This window comes from Lissotriton vulgaris, chromosome 10, assembly GCF_964263255.1.
Source record: "Lissotriton vulgaris chromosome 10, aLisVul1.2, whole genome shotgun sequence".
Lineage (NCBI taxonomy): Eukaryota > Metazoa > Chordata > Amphibia > Caudata > Salamandridae > Lissotriton > Lissotriton vulgaris.
This window is the reverse complement of record NC_141698.1, coordinates 987,152,879-987,178,046: the sequence shown is the minus strand read 5'-3', so window position 1 is coordinate 987,178,046 and position 25,168 is coordinate 987,152,879.

Genomic DNA, 25,168 nt, shown 5'->3' with positions numbered 1-25,168 from the left:
ATCAATTCAGCCTCCTGCTGTAATGTATGGGTTGAGGTGCATTTGGGTTTGAGGCAGTGCAGAGAGTTTGTGGCAGGGTCAGAGTTTATCTGTGGTGCTAGGGCTTTGGCGAGGGTATAGATATTCTTGGCCTCTATGAGTAGTAAATAAGATTTCACCCAGAATAACATCAATTTTGAGTTCTACATGGGCTATTATGGGGAACAGTTGAGAGAGGGGTGGGACAGAATTGGGGAGGAAAGTGTGCTGGGGCAGGTCGGAGCTAGGGGTGAGGGCTACAGAAGGAGCCAGCCTATTGAGGGTGAAGGATTGTGGGACTGCTTGAGTAGAGTGTAACTCTAGCTGGGCTATGAGCCATGGGGTCTGACAAGATGATTCTGAGGGTGAGACCATAATGTCCAGATGTTTAGCCGTGGAGGTGTATGAAGGGGGGGGTGTGGGAGGAGACTGTGCAAGGGGAATTGAGAGTCTTCAATTTAGGTGGCGAAGGTGTGGGCGAATGTATCCGCTCACTGGAAGAGGATGGAGGGGTTTGTTTAATGGGAGAGGAGTGGAGATGGGACCAGAGGGCAGGGAGGTACAGAGGAGTCTCTAAGGGTAGAGCCTTGGAACAAGTTTTTGGACCCTAAAATTCTTAAGAATAGCTCTAAATTTTAGGGTGTAATGAAAAAACCTTTTCTTGTCCAGGAGACCGGTGACGGTCTTGAATGCCATATACCCAAGCAGGACTGGGAAGCATATTTCGAGCAATTGTACGACTATCCTCTGGAAGAAACTGCTAGCCTGGCACCTGCCAATAATGGAAACACAATTAGAATTGACAGGGGTGAATTCCTTGAGGGTATTATGGGATTAACAGCCGGGAAAGCACCCGGACTAGATGGGATTCCTCCAGATTTATTTGAGTGTGAGCCTTCCTTCTGGGCTCCTATTTTGGAGTCTGTTTTTAATGCTGCAGTACAATGTGGATGCCCCGCACATTGGGGGGTCTTCACAATTGTCCCTGTCTTTAAAAAAGGGGATACATGTAGCCCACATTGCTATAGACCCATTTCACTTATTGATTCCATGGTGAAAATAATAGGAAGGATACTACTGCAGAGACTTTCATCCTGGGTGGAGGAAAATAACATCATGTCCATCTCCCAGTATGGATTCTGCAGTAGTCGCTCAACAATAAACCAACGCTTAACCTTTTCTTAATATTAAGCAAATACACAGAGGCTGACCCACCTCGCCTTCATGGACCTGTCCTCAGCTTTTGACTGTGTGAACAGGCGGAAGCTGTGGCATTCCATGAGGGCGAAGGGGATAGACAGTGGTATTGTTGACTCCCTAGTAGACCTTCACAGCAATACTAGAGCTAATGTTAGATTCTCTCAAGACCTGAGCGTGACAAATAATTTTAATATCAGAAAAGGAGTCCGACAAGGTTGTATTTTGGCTCCTTTTCTTTTTCACATGTATATTAATGACCTGGATAGCGTTTTACAGGAGGTGACGGCTGACTGTCCTAGAGTCGGTCGCCGGGGTATTCCAGTCCTATTATATGCAGATGATGCAGTACTCATATCGAGGACTGAAAGGGGCATCCAAGCTCTTTTAAATGCTTTTAAGTTTTTTATGACAGATAGGGATCTAATGATTAATAATTCTAAATCATTTGTGATGCAAGTAGGACAACAACCCAGAAGGAATTTTTTATTTAAAGTAGATGAAGCAGTTCCCCCCATCAAAGACGTTCTCCTATCTCGGGGTCCTTTTGGACAGTAATTTAAATTGGGGCCCGCATCTTCATAAAAAGAAAGGAGAGCTGGTCAGGGTAAACACATCTATTTTTAATTTTGCATCCAAACTGGGGAAAAAAACAACTGGTGCAATGCTGCAATTATATAATGCCAAATCAGTGGCCACGGATGTATAAGGCAGTGAAATATGGGGGTATGTCGCAGGAGAGCAGCTCCGGATTGTGGAGAACTCCTTTATGAAGCGTCTCCTGTGTGTCCCCTCAGGCATGTCTAATCTACCAGTCCATGAAGAATTAGGGACACAATATGAAAGCAACATCTTCTCATTACGTCCACTGACCTGTTGGATAAAACTTTGGCTGAATCCTGATATTCCATTGACACACTTAATTGTGAAAGACTGTCTGTCCTAGGATAATACATTGTTTATTCCATGGATGAAATATTTAAAGTCTAGCTTTTCCAGATTGGGGCGTTCTGAATTGTTTGAAAACCGTAGTAGTGTTGTTAAAGGGGACCTGGAGGCAATGAAACTAGCCTACCTCATGGATAGGAAGACCCAGAGGGAAGCCATTGAGATCCAGAAGCCGGCTGTCAGAAAATACGTTATGCTCAAAACATCTGCATCTTTTGAGCCTTATTTAACGGGCTCTCTGACCTCTTATGAAAAATTCTTATTGACTAGATTCAGGCTGAATCTCTTTCATCTTTTGCTTATAGGCCTAAAACTGCTATTTTTAGTAAAGTTGCAGCTCCCTGCGGCTGCGACGGAAAGTCTCCGCAGGATATGCTGCATTTTATATTTTTATGTAGCTTTTATGAATACCCCCGCAAACGCTATCAGGTGACACTTTTAAGAAAACTTAATTTTACTCAGATCAGACCAGCCTTGATGTACTTACAACTTTTGTACAATGACAGTATTCTCCATGTCCTTGAATTTCTAAAATCAACTGTTAAATATAGAAAATGCATGGATTTGTAATGGTCTTTACTTAAGGCACAATTTGACTTAATTATATATTTTTTGGTTTTTATGAAAAGATGAATTTATATTTACATCTTGTATCCTGTTATGACATATATTTTAAGAATTTAGAATTTTCTCTATTATTGTAGCTGTACTTTTGTGGTTTTTGAATTAAAACCGAAATAAAGTTTTATATATATATATATACAGAGTGCGATGAAGTGTTCGTCAAAAATGGTTAGGTTTTGTTCTGAGGCTTGACTAGGATGTTCCCATTTCTGTAGATGGTTTTGGCCAGTTCTCCGTTAAAGTACCGAGATGAGGACATAATGAGCTTGATTGAAGGTGGATGTTGGTAGCTTTAGTTACGTGGAAGTGTAGGAAATTCTCTATTTGGCAGGTTTTTTGTGTAGAAGATAAAATCCATGTTGTTGTCACCTTGTCCTGGACTAAAGTAGATGTCTGTTGTGCTTGAGTTTTTTGTGGCATGTTTGGAGAGGTTTTGTGAAAACGTAATGCAGTAACACACTCTTCACCTCATGCGTACCCGCATCAGCACTTTGTCCAACATCACAGTTTGTGCTTTTCTCTTCCCCTGGGCCATCACGTATCACTGGAGTTCTCCAGCCAGGGTCAGCTGATTCCAAATCCTCTGGGGCACACAGCCACGATTCAGCCTCCTCAGACCTTAGGCACTCTCCCTGCACCGGCTAAAAGGGAACCAGGATTGGCATTGCAGTGAGTCAGGTCCAGGAACGACCCTTGGGACAAATCACCAGGAATCGGTGAGGTGATGTGAGGTGAGTTGCAGTTTCCTCTATCCGAGTCACTCACCAAGGGGCTGACCGGTACAGGCTAGTCCAGGGATACACAGCGGGACTCATGAGTTGTTCTAAATACACATTTAGTTGTAAGACTTGTACTTTCAGTGACTTAAGGCCAGATGCTATGGTACTGGAAACAGGCACCTTCTTTTAGCCCAAGTCTCCTCAGTCCCACATATCAGATTAAGAGTTTTTCCAAGTAATATGGCATCCCTACCCAAGCATGCCACTGAATGCTGGGATCTTCTTTCTTCTCTTCTGCCTAATGTTGGCTTCTTGACAGAAACATGCCTAAGTCCCAGCTCAATACCCACATTCACACAGGCTCGCCCACAGAACAATTGCATGATTAAAAACATTAGAGATAGAAGACCTGGAGGCGGAGTTGCGATTCTTTTAGAGACCCTTTTAGAGTCTCACTTATCGAAACATCAAATGCGGATTGGGCTGAAATGTGTATTTTTACACAAGAACTTTCCCCAAATTATCATTGGAAAGGTGCCCTGCTTTACCACCCGCCAAGATCTAAAATAGACTTTAACCACCATCCTATTGAAACCATCTAAATACATGTGCAATAGGCGAAAAACTTCGAACAATTAGGAGATTTTATTTACCACTTCGATGATCCCTCAAATAAAGATAGGTACCAGCTCCCAGTTCATCTTTGTGTACTAGGCCTCCATCAGAAAGTTATAGGCCCAACACTTTGGATTTTATTTTTGCAAACATCACTAAATTCATCAATGAGCCACCCCTTCCTCTCACATGGTCTGATCATGCACTGATCGGTTTCCAAATTCCCCTTCAGGAAAAGCCAGGGAGCTATGTGGCAATGGCATCACGTCCTGCCTAACTCTTTCTTCGAAGATTTTGACTTTCCAAAGTCTAAACAGGACCTAGAAGTCACTCAAATGTTGATGAAATTTAAATTTGCCTTAAATTCCGCCTTTGACAATGTCACGCCTTTAAGAACCCGGTCTAATGCTATGCTCAGACCTCCTGTACCCTGGCACACCACAGAGCATAAAGCGGGGAAAGCTCTCTGCAAGAAATTAGAGCTATGCTAGCACCAGAGTTATGGCTCAGATGATAAACATGCATATAAGGCAGCTTGTGCTGCATTCCAAAAAAATATCAAAAAGGCACGTAAACTGTATATTAGCAAGCAAATTGATCTAGCAGGTAATTCCTCTAAATACTTATCTAAAACTCTTAAGGAATTACTTTGAGGGGAAGTCAATTTAATCTATTAGGCATTTCCAATTATCTCACCTCAATTCCAGACGGAGCTTAATGACAGCTTCTTCCCTAAGTCAAGGGACTATAGGCTGGACGGGTTCCAAACATTTACCCTGGAGCTAATTCAGCAGGTGCTTGAAAGAGCGAAATTGGGTTTACGAGGTCTGCCCTAGCCTGATTTCAAGACTTTCTGAAATATATAGAAGGCAGTGCATCTCACTGGGAGACTTTAAATCCAAACCCAAGCAAGTTGGTAAAGGGGTGCTGCAGGGGTCATGTTTGAGACCTATTTTGTTCAACATTTATGTGGCACCCCTGACTAAAGTCATTAGAGCCTACAGGTTTGATACTCAATCTTACATGGACGATACACACTTGGTAATTTCTCTTGATGGAGAGATTGGCAAAGCTAAGGCTCGCTTCATGACTTTTATGAAGGAGATTGCTGGCTGAATACTAGATAACTTTCTCCAGTTGAATCCAGGTGAAATGGAAATTATCCTGTTTGGGAAAGCCCAATACCTGTGGACCCCAGAATGGTGGTCTCCGGAGCTAGGTAAGGCCCCTTCTCCCATTAAGATAGCAAAAAAACTCGAAGTTAAGGTAGACCAGGAACTAAATATGAGGGTGCAGGTTCTATTCACCAGAGGCATTTGCTTTTCTACATTGCACCTACTAAAGAAAGCCCTGATGTTTCTTCCTCTGATAGCCAGAAAGACCTTGGCACAGGCATTTTTAGTGAGTTGGTTACATTATAGAAATGCACTACTGGTTTCTACCAACCAGCCCTCAAAAGCCAAACTGCAAGTTGTGCAAAACACAGCTGCACTGCTGATCTGTAACCAGCCTCACAGTACTCCCTTGGCTTCCCTTTTACAAACCTTACAATGGGGCCAGTAAAGAAAAGAATTGCCTTCAAAATATGCTTTTTACTTATATTAAGTTCTTCAGGGAAAAGAATCTCAGTACCTTTGTCAGAAATGCAAGCGCTGTCCCCCAACTAGGCATTGCTTTCCAGTGATAAAGATCTGCTTGTGATACCACCCATTCGACGATCTAGATATGGCAGCAGAGCCTTTTCTTATGTGGCTCCCATCATTTGTAACAGTTTGCCTTTCTCTCTTCGAACTTGTCCTAACTACAACAACTTCAGGAAAGCACTGAAAAAGAACTGTACTAGATTTCATTCTCAGTTTGAGTTGACCAAGTGCTGAGATATCCCTGCAGGGGTGATTTGCACTCTATGTCAAATCCATCTTAGTATTATTCTTATTTACTATCCCAAACCTGGGAGCCTCTCACAGATTCTACAACCCAGCGGCCATTCTGTTTTTAAAATCTAAATATAAATACACATCTCTTAATTTTAATCCTTTCTGGAACTCGGTTGGTCTTTAGCTCCATATGGACTATGGCTTGGAATGGATGTATACACTGTATTTAAATTGATTCATACACTTTAACACATTAAGCTCTTCTGTAACAGACACCAATTCAAACTTATTAGAAATGGCTCTAGCTGGCATTTTATTATTCTCTACCTTATCAATGCAGTACTTACTCATACTCTGCTGTGTGGACAAATCTTTCCTCAACAAATGAATATGCACCAAATTCTTGCACTTATCATTGTTCTCTTTATCAGCTTTAGAGTACACAACTACATGGTGAGTTTGCATTTTGGTGCGAGTGCTTCGACAACAAATACAAACACTGTTTAGTTTCTCAGAGCAAACTGTGTTAAACTTTGATATCTGTTCTGCAAAGCTTTCAGAATTAATTTCTGTATCCTGTCCCTCTACACCTCCAGTTTTCTACCTCTGCTAGTGCACCATACAATAAAACTCTATCTCTCCAAGCATAAGACAGGAGTCTTTGCATAGTAAAGTCTTCTAACAAAAGTTCGTATTTTGGAATGGTGAACAGATAACATCCTAAAATGATGAAAGGTTCTTCTGAAAAATTTCCTTGAAAGACATGCCAATGAATTTCCCTGTAAATGACCATATTTTCTCACTTTGCATAGATCAAATCCTTTCAAAATGCCAATTTTCTGTTTGAGACTTTTGGATGGAAAGTCATGTATAAAATGTTTTAATAAATCACTTTACTACCACTTCCTGTACATTCCAGAGGAACATATCTCCTCTTTTGGAACAGAATTATCATCTTTTCTTCATAACAACGACCAGTTATATCACCTGCATGCACTAGTGTGTTCTCTTGCAAATCCCTTTCTTCATTAAAATAAACTTCTGGACTAGAGGTATGCTTCCATTCACCTTTAAATATTTTGCTAAAGTTAGTTCTGTTATTAATCTGTTTTCTAGCAGTTATTTCTTCATACTCAACACTGTTTTGTCAAGTGTCTTCATTCATTGCAATATTAGTATAAATACTTATCTTTTCAGAGCAAATGCTTTCTCAACGACACTCTCAGTGTGTTTATTTTGCTTAAGTGCAGCACTTGTCCTCTTATAAACATTTTAGCTCTTAACTCCTCAAACTGTTTCTGTCTCCATGACAAAGTCCCTGATTTCTTTGAGCATTTCCTACTTTCAAAACCCGTACTCCTTGCTTTTTTTCTACTTGGTGTTTCAATTTCATTTTTAGACAAGACTGTAGTCACATTTAGTATTTTACGACATACTTTTTGAGAAACGTAAATGTAAATTGATACTTGTATATTGCACTACTCACCCGCAAGGGTCTCAAGGCGCTTGTACAAATACCGCTGTGGAACTCATCCTGGCTTTCCCTGTGAGGTGTCCACTCCTGGGCACCCCCAAGGTGGAGGCCAGGCATCCTTAGCGTTGTGGGGGCCGTTGTGGAGATTAAGCAAGTTATTGCCCAGAGTTGCAGAGTGGGACTCCATAATTGAAATAGGCACCGAGGCGAGAATTATCAGGTCCATGGAATTTTTGAGCCCAAGACCCGCCGAGGCGGGGAATTGTACCCTGGTCCCGGGCTGACTGTCTGCATCAGGGTCTGCCGCTCTAACCATTGAGCCACACTTCTCCACAGTTCTCTTTTGTTCTGCTGGATATTCTCCTCCCTTTTTTTTGTTTTTCTCCCTTAGTCTGCAGTTCATAATACTGTTTTCTTGTTTCTTTCATATTTCTCTCTCGTAAGGCATTTTAAAACTTCTTAATCAAATAAACCAGATGCCTGTAAAAAATGAACAATAAATTAACATCTATAATAGTAACTTTATTACTAATTTACTGACTAACTGGTTATTGTTTAGTCTAGCGTTTATAATCAGTTATACAAGACATAGTTTCCTTTTAATTTTTTCCTTTTGTTTCCACAGGGCACACATATAACTCTCTATTCATGTACCTCTCTTGGATATCTGTATTACTGATACACTAAGTAAAACTGTGTGTCAGTGACTGCATTAATTTGTCCTTGTGTGTATCAATGAATGTATTCCTCTGTCCCAGGATGTCTCACTGTTTCACTGTGTTTATCCAAGAGTATGTGACTAAGTCAATGACTCTATCAGTGTATCCACAGATATCTCAGGGTGTGTATCAGTGTGTCACAGAACATCTCACTGTCTGTATAAGTGAGTGTGTCAGAGTTTCACTATATCTATCACTCCCAAATGATATCTAAGTGTGTGCATAAGTGAGTGTCACTATATCACGCAATGCATCACTGTGTTTATGAGTGTATCAGTGTATGTTCAGAGTCTTCAATAGTGTCTGAGTGTATGTATCAGTTAGTACATGATTAGCTCAAGGAGTGTATCAGGGTAGGCAAAGGTGCCCTTGTGTATATATCAAAGTACCCAGCGTATCCCTGGGTATACAACTCTATGTTCAAATGACTGTGTGAGTATATCAATGAATACATCACTGTGGGCATTGCTGTCAGTGTATGTATCAATATGTTCCAGAGTGTGTAATTGTATGTATAAGTTAGATTATAAATGAGTCAGGGGGTGCATTACTGTGTATAAGGGTGCCTCAGTGTTTTTATTAATCTGTTCAAGGGCCCTTGAGTATCTATAATAATAAGTATCTAAGTCAGACACTGAGTGTATCAATGTGCCCAGGAGTGTGTAACTGTATGCATCAATGTCTCCGAGAGACTCTGAGTGTATGGATAAGTGAGTGTGTTGGTGTGCTAGTGAATGCATCACTGTGCCCATAGATTCTCTATAGTTGAACTCTATAGTTTCTAAATAGTCATGCAAAACATACTGTCTTTTTATTATTTCCTCTATTTTGTACAGTACGCACATATAACTGTCTATCTATCTTATTTTCTTATACATAGGTATTACAGATATAGGGAATGTATTGTTCTAGGTATTCATGTGTATACATGTGTATAACTACATACATTACTGTTTCACTTAATCTAGTAATGTGTGTCTCACTATATATCTGGTCTTGTAAAACCACTATCATTGTTTTGCGGGGTATCTTTCTACAATTTGTATTATCTACTTTATACTGGTTGTCTCTACTTTATGGAGGTTGTCCCTACATTACAGTGTCTGCTTGGGACCTCTCAGTACATATCTGTATGTGATACCTGTATTACAACCTATTACTTTTTGCCTCTGTCTATAAGTGTATTACTGTATATACTGTATATACTGTTATATATTGTGTACTTTCATTTCTCACTACATCATCAACTATCACTACATGTCCTGCTATATACTTTTATTTTTCTATGGGTACCTCAGCTTACATTTCGCTAGTTATCTAACTGCACTCATCAGCTTTGTTCTAACTCTGTGAATGTATGCATCACTGTACCGTTTGCTCTGGAAATGTATGCCTAGATATATCAATATGTGTGAAAAGTAAATATATTTAACTCTACTTTGCTATCTTAGCAAGATCCTCGGTGCTAACCAACATATATTAATCTATATATCTGTCTACATATTATTGCATACATAATAAAATACCATTATATCTCACGTCATTCATTAGCATTTCACTCCTTGTTTCACTCCCTACATTGGTGTATACCTGTTTTTGTTTTTCTTCACCACTTTTTGTTCATAGCTCCTGATCACTACACATTTCCTCTTACTTTTCTCAAACACCCTGCTCACTTTCATCCACCTTACTCACACTTGGTCCTTATGCTACAGCTTAATTAACATAAGTGTTAAATGCAGAAGAATGGTAAGCACTCTCATGCAAGGCAACCATTAATGGCACATATTCAACTTGGCTTTTAAGGTTACAGAGGTTGCAAACAAATAGAAACACTGCTTTCATTTCATTTTCTTACTAATCATAAAGCTCTTCTAAATGATCACAACTCTTAACCCTTTGTTTGACTCCTCCGAAGAGAACCCAATTTGGTTGTGGTTTTGGGCAAGATCGACAGATTCATGAACAGATCGGTGGTGCACAGCATGACCTGCCTGTGCAACCTTGCAGTGAATCTGCGGCTCCATGTGGCAAACCAAAATCCTTTTTTAAATACTACCACTTACAAGCCACTTCCTACAAATCCTTAAATTTAGACACAATCATGTTGTATTCATTATTTCTTTGATGAACAATGGCTCCTCAAAAAGACATTGTAGGCTTTTTTGATCCCTTCTCCCATACTCCTGTAGCTCTGTTTCCTCAGTGACCATAATTGTCACATTCTCTGCTAACAGTGGGCCACACATTCACAACTGTCTCTACAGCAGCATGCTAACTCCTAAACCCAAGAAAGCAGGTGTGGTTGACTGTATGTAATTAGAACCATATACCACATAGCCAATAAGATATGTAATTAATTAATATTCATATCACAACCTAGTTTTAAACAGTACCATAACTACAGCAGGTGAACAACCGTTACAACAAAACTTTTACAATGCAGTACCTTTACAACGTGGTATTTACAACGCAACCTATTACAACGCATTGCACTGGGGGGCGCTCTAGAATAGGGAATAAGTTTAATTTACTACCCTACACCTTCCCTAGTGTCCACAGGGACCAGTGTTGGAATAGTAAATTACAATTTTCACTATCCAGCACCCCAAAGCGCTATGCGTTGTAATAGATTGCGATGTAAAAACCGTGTTGTAAAGGCATGCGTGGTAAAAGCATGCGTTGTAACGTCATACATCCCTACAGCATCCAATCAAATGGGCTTTTTAATATTTTACTTGTAAGGTCTCTTTTAACTTGCTTAATTTTAAAAACTCATTCAGCTGTAGCCTACTCCAGCCCTCACCTGTGTGCTACTCCTCCATCATATCATCTGAAATGGTTAGAGTGTGGATTGTAGGGCACAGCTTTGTATTCTAGGCTAGAGAGTTTTCTAAAAAAGAGTGGGATTGACAGGGACCTGGGTTTGACTTATGTTGATATTAGTTGGTTCGGCCAGACAGGTTTAAAGTGGCAGAAAATGCTTCCATTGGTGGAAATCATTAAGGATTCCAAACATCCAGACCTCATAATTGTGCAGTTTGGTGGCAATAACCTGGGCACACTGACTAGGGTAGAACTTGAAATCCTAATGAAGAGTACCTTTGAACAATTCGCTTTTCCCTCACATTGCCTTGGTGTTTTCTGACATATGCCAGAGGTAGAAATGGAAGTGGCCATTTACATTTTATCCACAGATAGAAAAATCCAGGAAACATTGTAATACAACTGTTTCAGCATTCCTCAGGGACCATAAAATGGGCTCCATCTACAATAATAATAATAATAATATGTGAGAGTGTCTGTATGGGTGTGACACTATCTGTATGGGTATGTGAGTGGGTGTAAGAGTATTTATATATGTGTAAGTGTGGGTTTGAGAATCTCTGTATGGGTTTGTGAATGGGTGTAACAGTGACTGTAAGAGTGGGTGCGAGAGAGTCTGTATGGGTATGTGAGTGGGTTTGAGAGCCTGTGTATGGGTTTGTGAATGGATGTAACCGTGACTGTAAGAGTGTGTGTGAGAGGGTATTTATGGATATGCGAGTGAGTGGGACAGTCTTTGTATGGGTGTAAGTGTAGTTATGAGAATCTCTCTATGGGTTTGTGAATGATTGTAACAGTGTCTATAGGATATCTGAATGTGTGTGACAGTATCAGTATGGGTATGTCAGTGGATGTAAAACTGTCTATATAGGTGTAAGTGTGGGTATTAGACTCTCTGTACCGCAGTTTGAATGGGTGTAACAGTGACTACATAGGTGTAAGAATGGGTTTGAGAGGGTTTGTATGGGTATGTGAGTGGGTGTAAAAGACTTTGTAAGGATATAAGTATGCATGTGAGAGTCTCTGTATGGGTTTGTGAATGGCTGTAACAGTGTCTGTACAATATCTGGTTGTGTGTGACAGTGCCTATATGCGTATGTGACTGGATGTAAAAGTGTTTATGACAGGGTGAGAAAGTCTATCTATAGATTTTTGAATGGGTGTAACAGTGTCTGTATGGGTGTAGGAGTGGATGTGAGAGTGTCTGTATGGGTATGTGAGTGGGCGTGGCAGTATCTGTATGGATATGTGAGTAGCTGAGAGAGGAAGAGAGAGAATAAAAAAGTATATTTGTATTTCTTTGAGCTGTGTAAATCCACAGACCCCAGGACACTTGCTCAGCCCTCTTTTAAAATGTGTATAAGTTTCAGGAAACCTCTCACCTGGCCACTTCAAACACATTTTCAGTCTGGGTGACCATTTCCTCCACAAACAAAATGGCAGCCGCAACCTTTCTGTGAAGTTACTGCTAGGTAATCAGGGTATTACTGTGGCGCATGAATCAGCAGAACCCTGTGGATGGATCTGGAGAGGTTCCATGTACCTATATATGCACATTTGTTTTCCAGTTAATATCTCTAAAACTACTGAATAATTGCTCACCAAATAAGTGAAAGCATGATCTATTTACACCAATCCACCTTTCTGCCAAATTTGGTGTAATTCAGTCCAGCAGTTCGGGCTGTGTATTTGTTCAAATTTCCTATGAGAATTAAAATTAGGGGAAACGCATTTTGGGACCCCCCCCCCTTTTTTCTCGACCCCTGCTTGACAGGCCACCCTAAACTTTCCAGGCACAAGTTGAAGTGAGTGTTGAATTTTTGGGGAAACTTTTGTGAAGATTCATCACCCGGCACCAAAGATATAGGCAATTGAGAAACAGCTTTTTAATAGAAATTCAGTCCTAACTATAACTTCATACTGGCGACCACAAGTAGGTAATAAATATATACATATATATATATATATGTTATTTTTTCCAACTTGAAGTTGCCAGTAGGTCATTATAGTTAGGATGTAGTCTCTATAGGGAGAGCATTTTTTTTCAAAACTAGTATGATGCACACTCCAACTGCCATCTTGAAAGTTTCTTGGTGATCTGTGAAGCAGGTGCGAGAAAAATGGAGGAACCAAAAACACTTTCCCCTATGTTGTGTCGCCTAGAAATTTTAGATGCAACTACAGCCCGAACAGCTGAAGAGAATTACACCAAATTTGGTAGAAAGGTAGTTGCTCGCCCAGAAAGTGACCTTTTTGTAAATTGGCATAAATCCATCCAGTAGTTTTCGACATATTAAGGAAAATCCAAATGTATATAGATAGGGATGCAAAGCATACGCAACCCCTTCCAATCGTGTGCTGAGATCTGATTGACTGGCAACACTTCCAACCAGGAAGTGTTGCCAGCCATCGTGTGACTTGGCTTGAGCCAAGTCGCAGAAATAAATGTTTAAATAAATGAAAAGTGGGAGGTGTAGTAGTATTTTGACCCCTTGGCCTTTGGGGGGGGTTCCAGATGGACCCTAGTAGGGCAAAATAACATGTTTTAAATACATATTTCAGTGGGGCCCTCTGGATCCTTGGCTCCTGCTGAATTTTTCTTAAAGAAGTGTAGGCTTAATCATTGTTAAATGGAGGACTGTCAGACCCCTGGGGAACCGTGTGCTACCACATTTCTGTAGCCACATTCCAAAAATAAATCAGGGGAGCCTCATGGACACCCTGTGCCCTGGGGATCACCACCTCCCCACAGCTTATGCATTGTTATGGGGGCTCTCAGATCCCCTGGGTTCCGGGGATATCAACATCCCCTGGGCCACCTTCTTATTTAAAAAATGGGAGTGGGCCACACGGCCCCCCTCCTGAGCCGTTCTCAGCCCCAGGGACTGCCTCCTCCCTGGTGCAGGCCCTACAAACAAGAAATGAGGGTGGCACATGGTTCCCCTCATGTAGCTATAGATGGCCCTGGGGACAGTCACCCCGCAGGGCCAGCTCCTGCAATATCCCAGGGTGCACACCACTGGGACATAGCTGTTTGCAGTAGCTTGCAGAGCTTTACTGATCCTGCCAAGTCATAGCAAACGCTCCACTTCCAGCAAGCGAAAGCACACTAATGTTCTCGCTTGCAGGAACTGAAGCAGAATTGTTTTCAGACACAGGGAGCTGCAAGTTTAGCATCTCCCAATGCCTGAAAGCAATACTGCCACCCACAGCAGGGACCCCTGCATTCCTATATCACTGACTATGTCACGATGATGTAATATATGAGGTCATAAGCAGTGGATTGGGATGCGTGGGAGTCTTTGTTAGCTCAGGTAACTATAACTGCTATAATTCACTGGTTTTGTACAAGTGAAATCTTAATATAACTATAATGTCCCTGTAACCTTTGGCTTTTTAAATACATTTGTATGCTTTTTTAAATGCTATTTCTTAACTATAACATCCCTTTAACCTTTGTGTTTATAAGGGAATTTGTAAGGTTTTTAAATTGCCTCTCCGCACACCTCTTCGAATGTGGAGTTTGGGAAAAACTCTGTGGACCACTGGCAGAGTGGAGTTTACTGGCGCGCTCATCCCTAGACTTCACCCCCAAACAGAAGTACACCAGGAGGCCCCCCCCCCCCCAAGGCAATTAAGGGGCTATTGCCCCATCTGTGTCTTAGGGGGGCAGAAAGACAGAATATTTTTTTTGGGGGGTGGAGGCTTTGGCATGTCCATTCTGGGCAGCTCCCACCCCTGCGTATATAAAAAAAATCCATGTTGCCTTGTGGGCTTTCTGCCCCCCCAGTGGGCAGACCAGGGGCTACCTCTCCCATCTGCCTCCTGGGGTGGCAGAAATCCCTGGTGCCCAGTGGCCTTTCTGCCCCCATATGCCTCCTGGGGGGCAGAAAGTCTTATGCCTTCTGTCGGAGGGTAGGGTGCAGACATTTGGATGCCTATTCTGGGTAACCCCACCACTGGCCTATAAAAAAAATCCCTGGCATCTAGGGTGCTTTCTGCCCACCGTAGGGGCAGAAAGACTGTTTGTGACAAAAATGTATGGGGTAAGCATAGGCCTTTGCCTAAGGGGCACCTACCCCTCCCTGGTGCTAGTGGGCCGATCCCTGCTTGAGGATCGCTCTCCTGCGGTGATCCCCAAGCAGGGATCCACTAGAGAAAGATACCATTGGAAAGGGGAGATTCTCCCCTTTCCAACGATACCCCTCCCAGGTGTTTTTGTGCTCGGGGCTGAGATAGCCCTACTAGCACTGAAACTGTGAAACTGAAACTAAGTTTCAGTTTTGTTTTCATTGCAATGACAACAGCGCACCATGCACGCGATCGTAATTACAAGGAAAACCAAAACCATGCTTTGGGAGGCTGGGGAAGCTCTTCCGCACCTCCCAAGGCAAAAAAAATGGGAAATCCATCTGCTGTTAACAGCAGAGGGATTTTTTGTAAGCGTGCGCATGACGGAACCATTCCATCAAGAGCATGGAAGGGGTTAACGAGAACAAAGACACAATACATGGCCCATAATAGGTAAACCAATTTAAGCACAATATACTTTCATACAAAAATATTGTTTTGAAGCGATGCACAGTGATGTACCCATTGACGCTGTTACCTTTAAATGATGATGAGAATTGTGATGAAAGTGAACATGATTGCCTAGATATCATTAAAGTGTGCACCAAACCCAGCACTTATATTCCGGATGAACAACTGATTGAGTCTGATCAGATATTATTCATAGACGGCTCATGTTTGAGAAGAAATGATGGCACAGTTAGAGTATCATATACTGTGTGAACCAAAAATGATGTGGTCCAAGCTTCATGGCTTCACAAAGATTTTTCTGCCTAAGTTGCTGAACTGATTGCTCTTACTAGATCCTGCAGTTTAACCGCACCAATGAGATTCACCATATTCGCTGACAGCCAGTATGGGTTTTGTGTCATTCATGATTTCAGACAATTGTGGTCACGGAGGGGTTTTCTTACTTCCTCAGGTAACCTGCTCAAAAATGGAACATATGTCAAGGACTAGTTGAATACTCTGCAAATACCAGAAGAAATTGCTATGGTGAGGTGTTTAGCTCTTCAAGGCGGAAGTGGCTATGTTACCATTGCAACAGATTTGCTGACTCAGTAGACAGGTATTGCCCATTGTTAGCCTGTTCCTTTAATGGAAATTTCACATTTAAGTCCAAAGAGGAGAGTTCTTTAGCTATGCTGATTAAAATTACTGACAAGTGGAAAGTGGGTGCAGGAAAACATGTCAGAGGCAGAACAGAATGGCTGAGTAAGAGCAGGAAGCGAGAAAAATGTAATCAACATTTGGATCTCGTTAGATGAGAGACCAGTATTACTGCATAGTTTGTTGTTTCCAATGACACAATACTACCATGGATATACATATCTAGGAAGAGATGCAATGGTGAGACTTAGCAGGCAGAATTGGTACAACCCCAGACTCAAAATGTTGGTAGAAGAAATCTGCCATTGGTGTGTTAACAGTTAAATGTAAAGAATAGAACACAAGTCACTTAAAGACACCTAGGGAGATCAGAAGGCACCTTAAAAAGTATACAGATGGATTTCATAGAGATACCTGTCCACAACAGGTTGAGATATATCCCAGTGATTGTGTGTGTCCTCTCAAGATGGGTTAAAGCCTACTTAACTAGAAGAAATGACAGTCTCACTGTATAAAAGCGTTTATTACAGGAATTAATTCATAGGTTCGGCATGCCAATTTCTCTTGAGTCTGATAGAGGAACGCACTTCAACAATGAAGTGATGAAGATGATCTGCACAGCCTTACAGATTGAAGAAAGAATACACTGCAGTTACAGACCAGAAGCCTCTGGCATTGTTGAATAAATAAATGGAACCCTCAAGTCTAGATTGGCCAAGGTCTGTACTTCAATCTTTCTGAAATGGCTAGATTATTTACCCTTGGTGAGTATCCAGAGTATCCCTTACAGAAACATGGGGTTATAACTCCATGAAATATTGATGGGTAGAGCAATGAGATTATCTGCCGTTCCTGCAAATGCTCTTTTTAATTCCACTAACACTAAAATATTGGATTACTGAAAAGGATTGGCTAATGTGGTTTATTTGGTCTCTCATCTTTTTTCAGCTACCACAAAAGAACCACATCAGGAACGTTGCCATGACCTCAATCCTGGTGATTGGATCATAGTCAAGAAGCACATTCCATAGACTTGCCTTGAACCCAGGTGGAAAGGCCCCTTTCAGGTTATGGTTTTGCACGCACTGCTGTTAAGTACTTTGGGGTCACAAACGGGATTCATGCTTCCCACACCAAAAGAGGTAGCAGTCCACAAGAATTGGCTTAGGTTTATGATCCTGAACCTAGAGCATTGGGGGTTATACCACCAATAGAGATATCACACTAACCAACAGCACTGGTGCCAGTCCAGCCACAGGAACAGGAAGGGGATGACAATCAGCTGACTGAAAGTCAAGTGCAAGTACCTCAAGTAACTGAGAGTGGCATTGACATTGGTAACAAAAAAGCTGAGAATCACAGAGTAATAGTGCCACTTAAATTATACAGAGACAAGAAGAAGAACTAGGAGAAGGAACGAGCACTGGAACAAGGAGAACAAATCGGCATGCAGAATTGCCACAAAGCTATGAAAATAAAAATCCAAGGAGAAGTTCTTCAATAGCACAAATTCTGGAATTACTACTCGAAAAAAGCGAAGTCTACCGATGAAAGTGGGGTAGATCCAAATCAGCAACGAGGAGTTGGGGTAAGGATTGTCTAATTAGAAGATTGACTGCTGAAGACAAATATTATTAAATGCATCAAAAAGGCTACATACTAAACCTTGCTACAAGCTATTAAACTATATGTTTTTAAATTGACTCAGAGAATGGGTTGCATTAGAAATAAGTGAAAATGTATCATGGTTCAGTTTTCCTAACAGCAGTAATAATGATATCTATAGTACTTCTAGGGTTTTACCTAGCCCCAGAATCAGAGCCTAAAGCAAAGAACATCAGTAATACACCTATTTACAAAACTAGTAAAGATCCCTTTAGTTACAACTTTGTAAGCGAGAAAAACAAAATCATTCTAGGTTAGTATAAGAATACACTAACGCCATGGATGCAAAGGTTTGTTATGTATATGCAGACTTACCTACTTCACTTTCAGAAGAAGTTACCGATTACCACATGCCTTGATCATATGCTATTTCTTGCAGCATCCTATTGTTATTAGTTTATAGGCAAGGACATTTTGAGTATTTCTATTCTAACCCTGATCTAATACTCTCCAGGGTACCTTTAATAGAGAAGATGGATTTAAACTCACATGCAAAGGAGATGGACATAGTCTGGTACAATGTATTTCCCCATAAACCCAAATATTGTGTAAAGGCTTCCAAAAACAATTTAACCTCTTGATTGCACCGATAGAGAAAGCTTATTGTAATGGCTTTTGAAGAGAGATAAACTAGCATGACAAGAACTACTGACAAGACGAGCAATGTCTTAGAGAATGCTTGGAAGGAATAAAAATGATGTTCATAAAGAAGATGGTTTACCCTAAACTAAAACTTGATAGCCAACACAAAGGGAAAATGTGTGTCAATAGAAGGTTGACACCCAAAATGACTAGCATGTGGGGATTAGAAGTTGTAAACACACACTTAAATTCACAGGGGGAGCTTGAACCTTTTTACAGGGTGACACAAATTATATGCCAGGGTTTTATTACATCTGTGGACAGAATGCTTGCTTCTTACTACAAGCTGACTGGGAGGGAATCTGCTATTTAGACATACTAATTTCAAAATTGTACCATGTTAAGAGTTTAGATGCATTAAGATTAACCCCCGCACAAAAACAGACGTGCAGTAAAAGCATAGTAACTGGACTAATAGGAGACATTTTTGGAGCTGTCATTCCACATGTAGGCATCATCTAAAATGGTGAAAAGATTAGAAAGTTGTCAACAGTTTTTGATAGAATGGCAACCAACACATTTGGAGGTTTGCTTGTAATAAATACATAAATATTTGCTATGCGTTGCAGGCTTTACTGGACTGAATTGCCTTATTCATCTTACTTGGAGAAAGGGGTGGAGTTTGCAAAATGCATAAATTAACTCATTGCTGTACATACATACCTGATGAGAGAAGGGAAATCACAAAGACCATTTCAGGACTAGAACCTGAGTTACGTCAATGGGAAACAGCAAGTTTGTTTGAAAACTTTGGAAAGGTTGTTTTCACAATGGGAAATTGATTTTCAACAGCAGAAAAGGGCTATTCTATGTCAATAGTGATATTGGTGCTTTGTCTAGTATTTCTTTATGCACTGTTTTTAGGCTGTAGAAACATACTTTGCAAGAGAAAGGAAAGGTTGGAGAGGTAATTTTATGAGAAGGATTTAGGTTTGAGGGAATGTCAATTACCTGAACTCTTTGAAATACAAGGATTTGAAATGAAAAATATGAAACTCATTGATGATAAAAGTGCACTCTTAAATTGACTCACATGCAAAATCTAGATATGTGATGATTAATAAAATCATCAGACGGGAGAATGAGGAATTTGAAATGTTTTACGTAAATTAACCACATGACAGTGTAGAAATGTGTCTTAACATTATCGTTGGAAATGCACGTCAATATAGAGGTTAGAGTAAATTAGATTTTATTAAATGTGCAGAAAAGAGAATAATGTTCCTTAGTTCTGCAGAAAGGTCCCATTTCTGTCATTCTTTCACTTCTAGTGCTCAATATTTTCGGTTATTCCTTTCCTCTTTTCAAAATAAAGAAATGCCTTTTTGTAAATGATAATTTAATATTATATTTGAACTGTAGAACTTAACATCTTTGTGAAATGTGCTGGTTGCTGCCAAATATATTTCTTTCTTTTCTCACACCATTTTGCTTCATCATTTCTTTAGATAGTTATCTCTGCCACATGCTTATAATGAACAAGTATATTGCTATAGAGTTGAGTCTCATGATATAACAAGACATGCTAGAAAAAATGTTTAATTTCATAGAACAGCCATGCTTACACAATGGGACACTGAACAGCTAACAGAGTAGGCTTGTAAATGTTCTCATGAGAACCTTCGTAGATGTATCTTTTTGAAATACACTGTTGCAACATTCAAATAACAGCATGTGAATATGAGCATTTACCGTAGGGCTCAAGTGAGAGAAAATGATGTACCATTGGAAGATACTTTCCTATTCGTTAGAGATGATCCAACATTCAGAATTTGCTACATGTTTTGTGCTTTTCTATATAGTATGTGTTCCCCTTTAGAGAGGCAATGCATTCTATTCACATGTTATGTTATGTTATTTATATTTTTATAGCGCACAGCTGCCCCAGCAAAGGGGCGTCCTGGCGCTTTGACAGACACTATAACATAACACACAAAAAAGAAGGGGAAATTAACCAGACACAGGAAACAGGAAAGTTTTAATCGCCTGCCTGAAGGCGAGCAAGTCTTCAAGAGCTCGGATGTGTACCGGGAGCGAATTCCATAAACCTGCCGCAAGCACCCTAAAGGAGCGGCCACCCATTCTGCTCAGTTTAAAGCGTGGACACGCAGCCAGGTGAAGCCCCTCCGATCTCAAGGATCTTGTAGGAGTATAGGGCGTGAGTAGGTTGGCAAGTGCCGGCGGCGAAGAAAATTTCAAAATTTTAAAGGCCAGGCACAGCGCTTTGAACTTGATTCGCTGTCTGACCGGGAGCCAATGTAAGGCCGTGATGGTTCCAGACACTGAGCAATGTCTGGGAAGGCCCACAATGGCCCGTGCCGCGGCGTTTTGTACCCTTTGGAGCCTAGAGGCCTCCGCTTGATTCACCCCTAGCATCAGCGAGCTGCCGTAGTCCAGCCGAGATAGTATTGAGGCCTGGACCACAAGCTGTCTGGTAGGGGGATCAAAATACTTTATAACCGGCCTTATTCCCCGCAGAATGCCATAGCACGTGGCAGCCACCTTCTTGGTGTGGTCCCTGAAGGTGAGCGCGGAGTCCATCCAGATGCCTAAATTTCTCACTCCAGAAGCTGGAATAGGAGTGACACCCAGCTCTGATGGCCACCATTGGTTACCCCATAGCTCAGCGTGCTTCCCTAGTACCAACACCTCCGTTTTGGTGGCATTCAAGTGAAGGCAGTTGGTGCGAAGCCAGCTTGCTACTGCCACAAGACCCGCTCGGAATCTGGGGGCCTCCACCTCAGGGTCTCCACTAAGTGTCACCGCTAGCTGTGTGTCGTCCGCATATGAGGCCATCGTAAGACCCCACTGTTTGACGACACCAGCCAACGGTTTCACATAGAGGTTGAACATTGTAGGGCTCAACGAGGATCCCTGTGGTACCCCCAGCTCCAGGGGATAGGTGGCAGATTGGCCAGGTGGTATAGCCACTTTAAAGGAACGATCCGATAGAAAGGACCGAAACCACTGGAGAGCGATATCAGTCACTCCCGCCTCCTGTAAGCGTTGGATCAGTATATGGTGGGACACAGTATCGAAGGCAGCGCTTAAATCTAATAGTAAAAGCGCTGCAGTGCGACCTGAGTCCAGTACCTGGCGAAGATGTTCCGTGATGTAGAGTAATGCCGTCTCGGTACTGTGTCCCGACCGGAAGCCGTTCTGACTGGGATCCGATATCTGGTTGCGAGCCAGATGCTCAGACAGAACAGAGTTGACATGGGCTTCTGTCACTTTAGCAATCCAAGGCAACAGGGATATGGGTCGATAATTTTCTGGCAACCGGGGGTCAGAGTTGGCTTTTTTTAGTATAGGAGTGACCACTGCCTGTTTCCATGCCGTGGGTACCGTACCGTTGGACAATGACATATTGATAAGATTCAATATGGGGTCACGGCACAGCGGGGAAAGTGTGTTGATAAAGGCTGGCTTTAACGGGTCCGAGGGAGAACCTGACTTGACCCTGAGGCTGAGCCTGTCAAAGGTCTCAATAGTCAGTTCAGGTAACATAGCCAGGGTCTCATATCCCATCGTATCGGGGACAATAACCACTCGATTCTGGTGGAGTGTGTCAAAACCTTGGTAGATTTTTTTCACTTTCTCCACAAAAAAGGAGGCCAGTTTATCACAGTGGGAGTCTGTGCATATCACCTCTGAGGTAGATCTGTTTTTCATAAGGTCCTTCAGTACCTTGAAGATCAGTTTTGAGCGATTGGGGCTGGTAGCAAATTCTTGAGCGTAAAATGCGGCACGTGTTCTGCAGATAGCTCTGTGATAGAGCTTCAGCTCAGTAAAATACCGAGTTTTCAGAGCTGGGTCATCGGATCTTCTCCATTCCCTCTCTGTTTTTCGGCAGGATTTTTTCAGTTCTGCGAGAGACTCATTATACCAAGGACTGGATGTTTTTGTCCGGCCTTTCGACCAGCGCAGAGGTATAAGAGAATCCAGGGCATCGGTGATCCAGGCGCAGAACTGTTGGTAACCTTGTTCCACATTAATAAAAGTGCTCGGAGGTTTCTGTTCCAGTATACTGTAGAACTCTTCAAGCCTAAGCTTGTGCCAAAGCCTTTTTAGAATAGGCCTGTCCACAGATATAAAAGGCTTATCGTGGACCGGACAAAAGGCTTCTACCAGCAGATGATCAGTCCACCCCATCATCCTCGGATCTGACAACCTCACCCCGTCAAGTGTGGAAAAGAAGGGGTCCAGAATATGGCCCCCAGAGTGGGTTGGGAGGGTGACTAGCTGGGTGAGTTGAAGAGCTTCAAGATCCGCCATCAGAGTGCTCACGGTTGTGGATGACCCATTATCGAAGTGGATATTGAGGTCCCCCAAGATGTTGAAATTGGCACAACCGAGCGCTATAGGACTGACCATATCCGCCACCTGTCATGCTCTCTAGCACTTGACTTTGCTATTCTTGCTCAAAGTGCAGTGAGCAACTACTAACAGTGATTTTCTGTTATTCTGATGCCTTTTTGAGACTTTCTCCAAGCTGATCATAGTACTGCTGTGATTACTTCCTTCCACCTGAGTAAACAGATGCTTCTACAACTGTTAGGGAAGTCGATTGAGTTTCCAGAATCACTCTTTATGGGGAGTTTGACCTCTCATAGCTTTTCTCTTGCTATTTTTTTCAGAGAAACTCTTTGTGGATTCTGGCTAGGATAAGTTAGGTCCTTCAGATAAAGATAGGGATTCATTCCTTTATGAACATGGTGTTATTTAACATGCAAATTCTAAACACATTTTTCTTGATATTTCTTTGCAAAGACTTTTTTGACTAACCTAAATAAAAAGACAAAAATACAGACTAATCTCTTGATTAGAAAATAATACTTTTAAAGCTTCACCAAATCTATCATTATTGACTGAACATTCAATAACTATAAGTTGATGAGAAATGTATTTGAGTTGTGTTCCAGTCTCACACAGTGGCAATGATTCATCAATCTGAAGAAGAAATTGCCACGGAAATTGGAGAATCTTTTAGTAAGTTTTATGATGGAGCTGTTTATAATTTTTTTAATGAAATTTCCGTGTCACAAGCCAGTCAACAAGAGATGCTATTTGTCTAGTAGGCAGGGCAAAACAGCGTAAAGAAAAAAATGCAGAGCAAGTCTGGATTTGCTCTGTAGACACATCAAAATCTTGACTGGGCCCAGCACTTACTGTTATGTTTTTACTTTCCTGGAACACAAACTCCCACTACTTGAAGCTGCCCACTGCTGCATGCACACAGTGTTGCAGAAAGAGGCAGGCTTTTCCAGACAAATATGTGTTTTTTCATCAAAGCTGTGCTGCTCCATGGATGGTAGTTATTAATTATATATCGGAGTCTAAGACATCAGCATAGCAATGAGTGAGGCTTGCAGGAAATGAACAATAGTCAATTGCTTTGGGCATGCCGGAGAAATGTACAGCAAGCCAAAGTACTCCCGGGCTGCTTTTAATTATTCTTGCAGTAGCGTTTCATCACACACAAGCTTTGAGGAGCTGTATATGTATGACTAATGCATTTTAGTGCAGTGATGCAGACACCCAAATTAAAATGCATTAAGATAACCCCTGAGGCGTGGTACTTGGCAGGGCTGGTAATATGATTATTAAAGCCATGTGACAGACAATATTATATGCAGAAATATGATAACTGGTTCGAATACTATGTCAGTAAAAGTCAGATATATGCCATAGAAGCGTACTATACAACAAGAAATAATATTTTTTTGCGTGAATTAAGAATATAGTCTCAGATGATTGTATTTAAATTATACTGAAACAATATAATAATGCAGTCATAACACTTATAAGGTCATTATATATATTGAGACAAAAACCTGTAATATTATATTGTAATGCGTATTTCCAGGCAATTTCAATCACTCCAAGATGGCTTCCATTTCGACTAGACACATCCATTTTCTTTGTTTAACATGTTACAAATGGGGTATTGCTGGAAATCCAGTGATATTCACGCATTACAGGTAAGTCATGTTTTTAGCAGGCGTTAGATTACTGCAATAATCGCGCTTAACGCGATTATTTTTATCGCTAAGCCTGCCTTGCTAATAGGCGATAGCTGTGTTAGCGACTGCTTTCAGTGGCTAACAGTTTAGGTACACCCACTTTGCAAATTATCGCTGACATGCAAAGCGGGCCCCAAACCGGTCGCTATCGCCTAAAAGCTGTCGCTAACTGCTGTTAGCGACAGCTTGCTGTTAGGGTGATAAAAATATCGCCGCTTTAGCAAAAAGTGCAGCTAAAGCGGCGATATAGCCCTTGCTAATGTGCCCCTTAGTTTTCATGTCTTCACTCACAATGCATTATAAGCTTGAAACCACCAAAATCACTGATACATTTCACGTTTGGAGAAATTGCTTTACTTAAGAGCACTTTTCATCATTCTTTTCCACCGAGTTTCTTCTAAACACCATGGGACCGTAAAACATGAGGAATCATGGCACTTTGCACGTTACGCATTACAGATGTATAATACAGTATTTTGTATGGTCATCTCATTCCCTCGTTCCTGGTTTGTTTAGGAAATTAACCCCTGACACACCCAAAATGCAGTGGGGCGGGTACATATGCCTTCTTCATATGCCTTCTTCATTGATCATGGAAGCATACTGATTTGAAGAATGACATATTTCATGGACTTGAGGT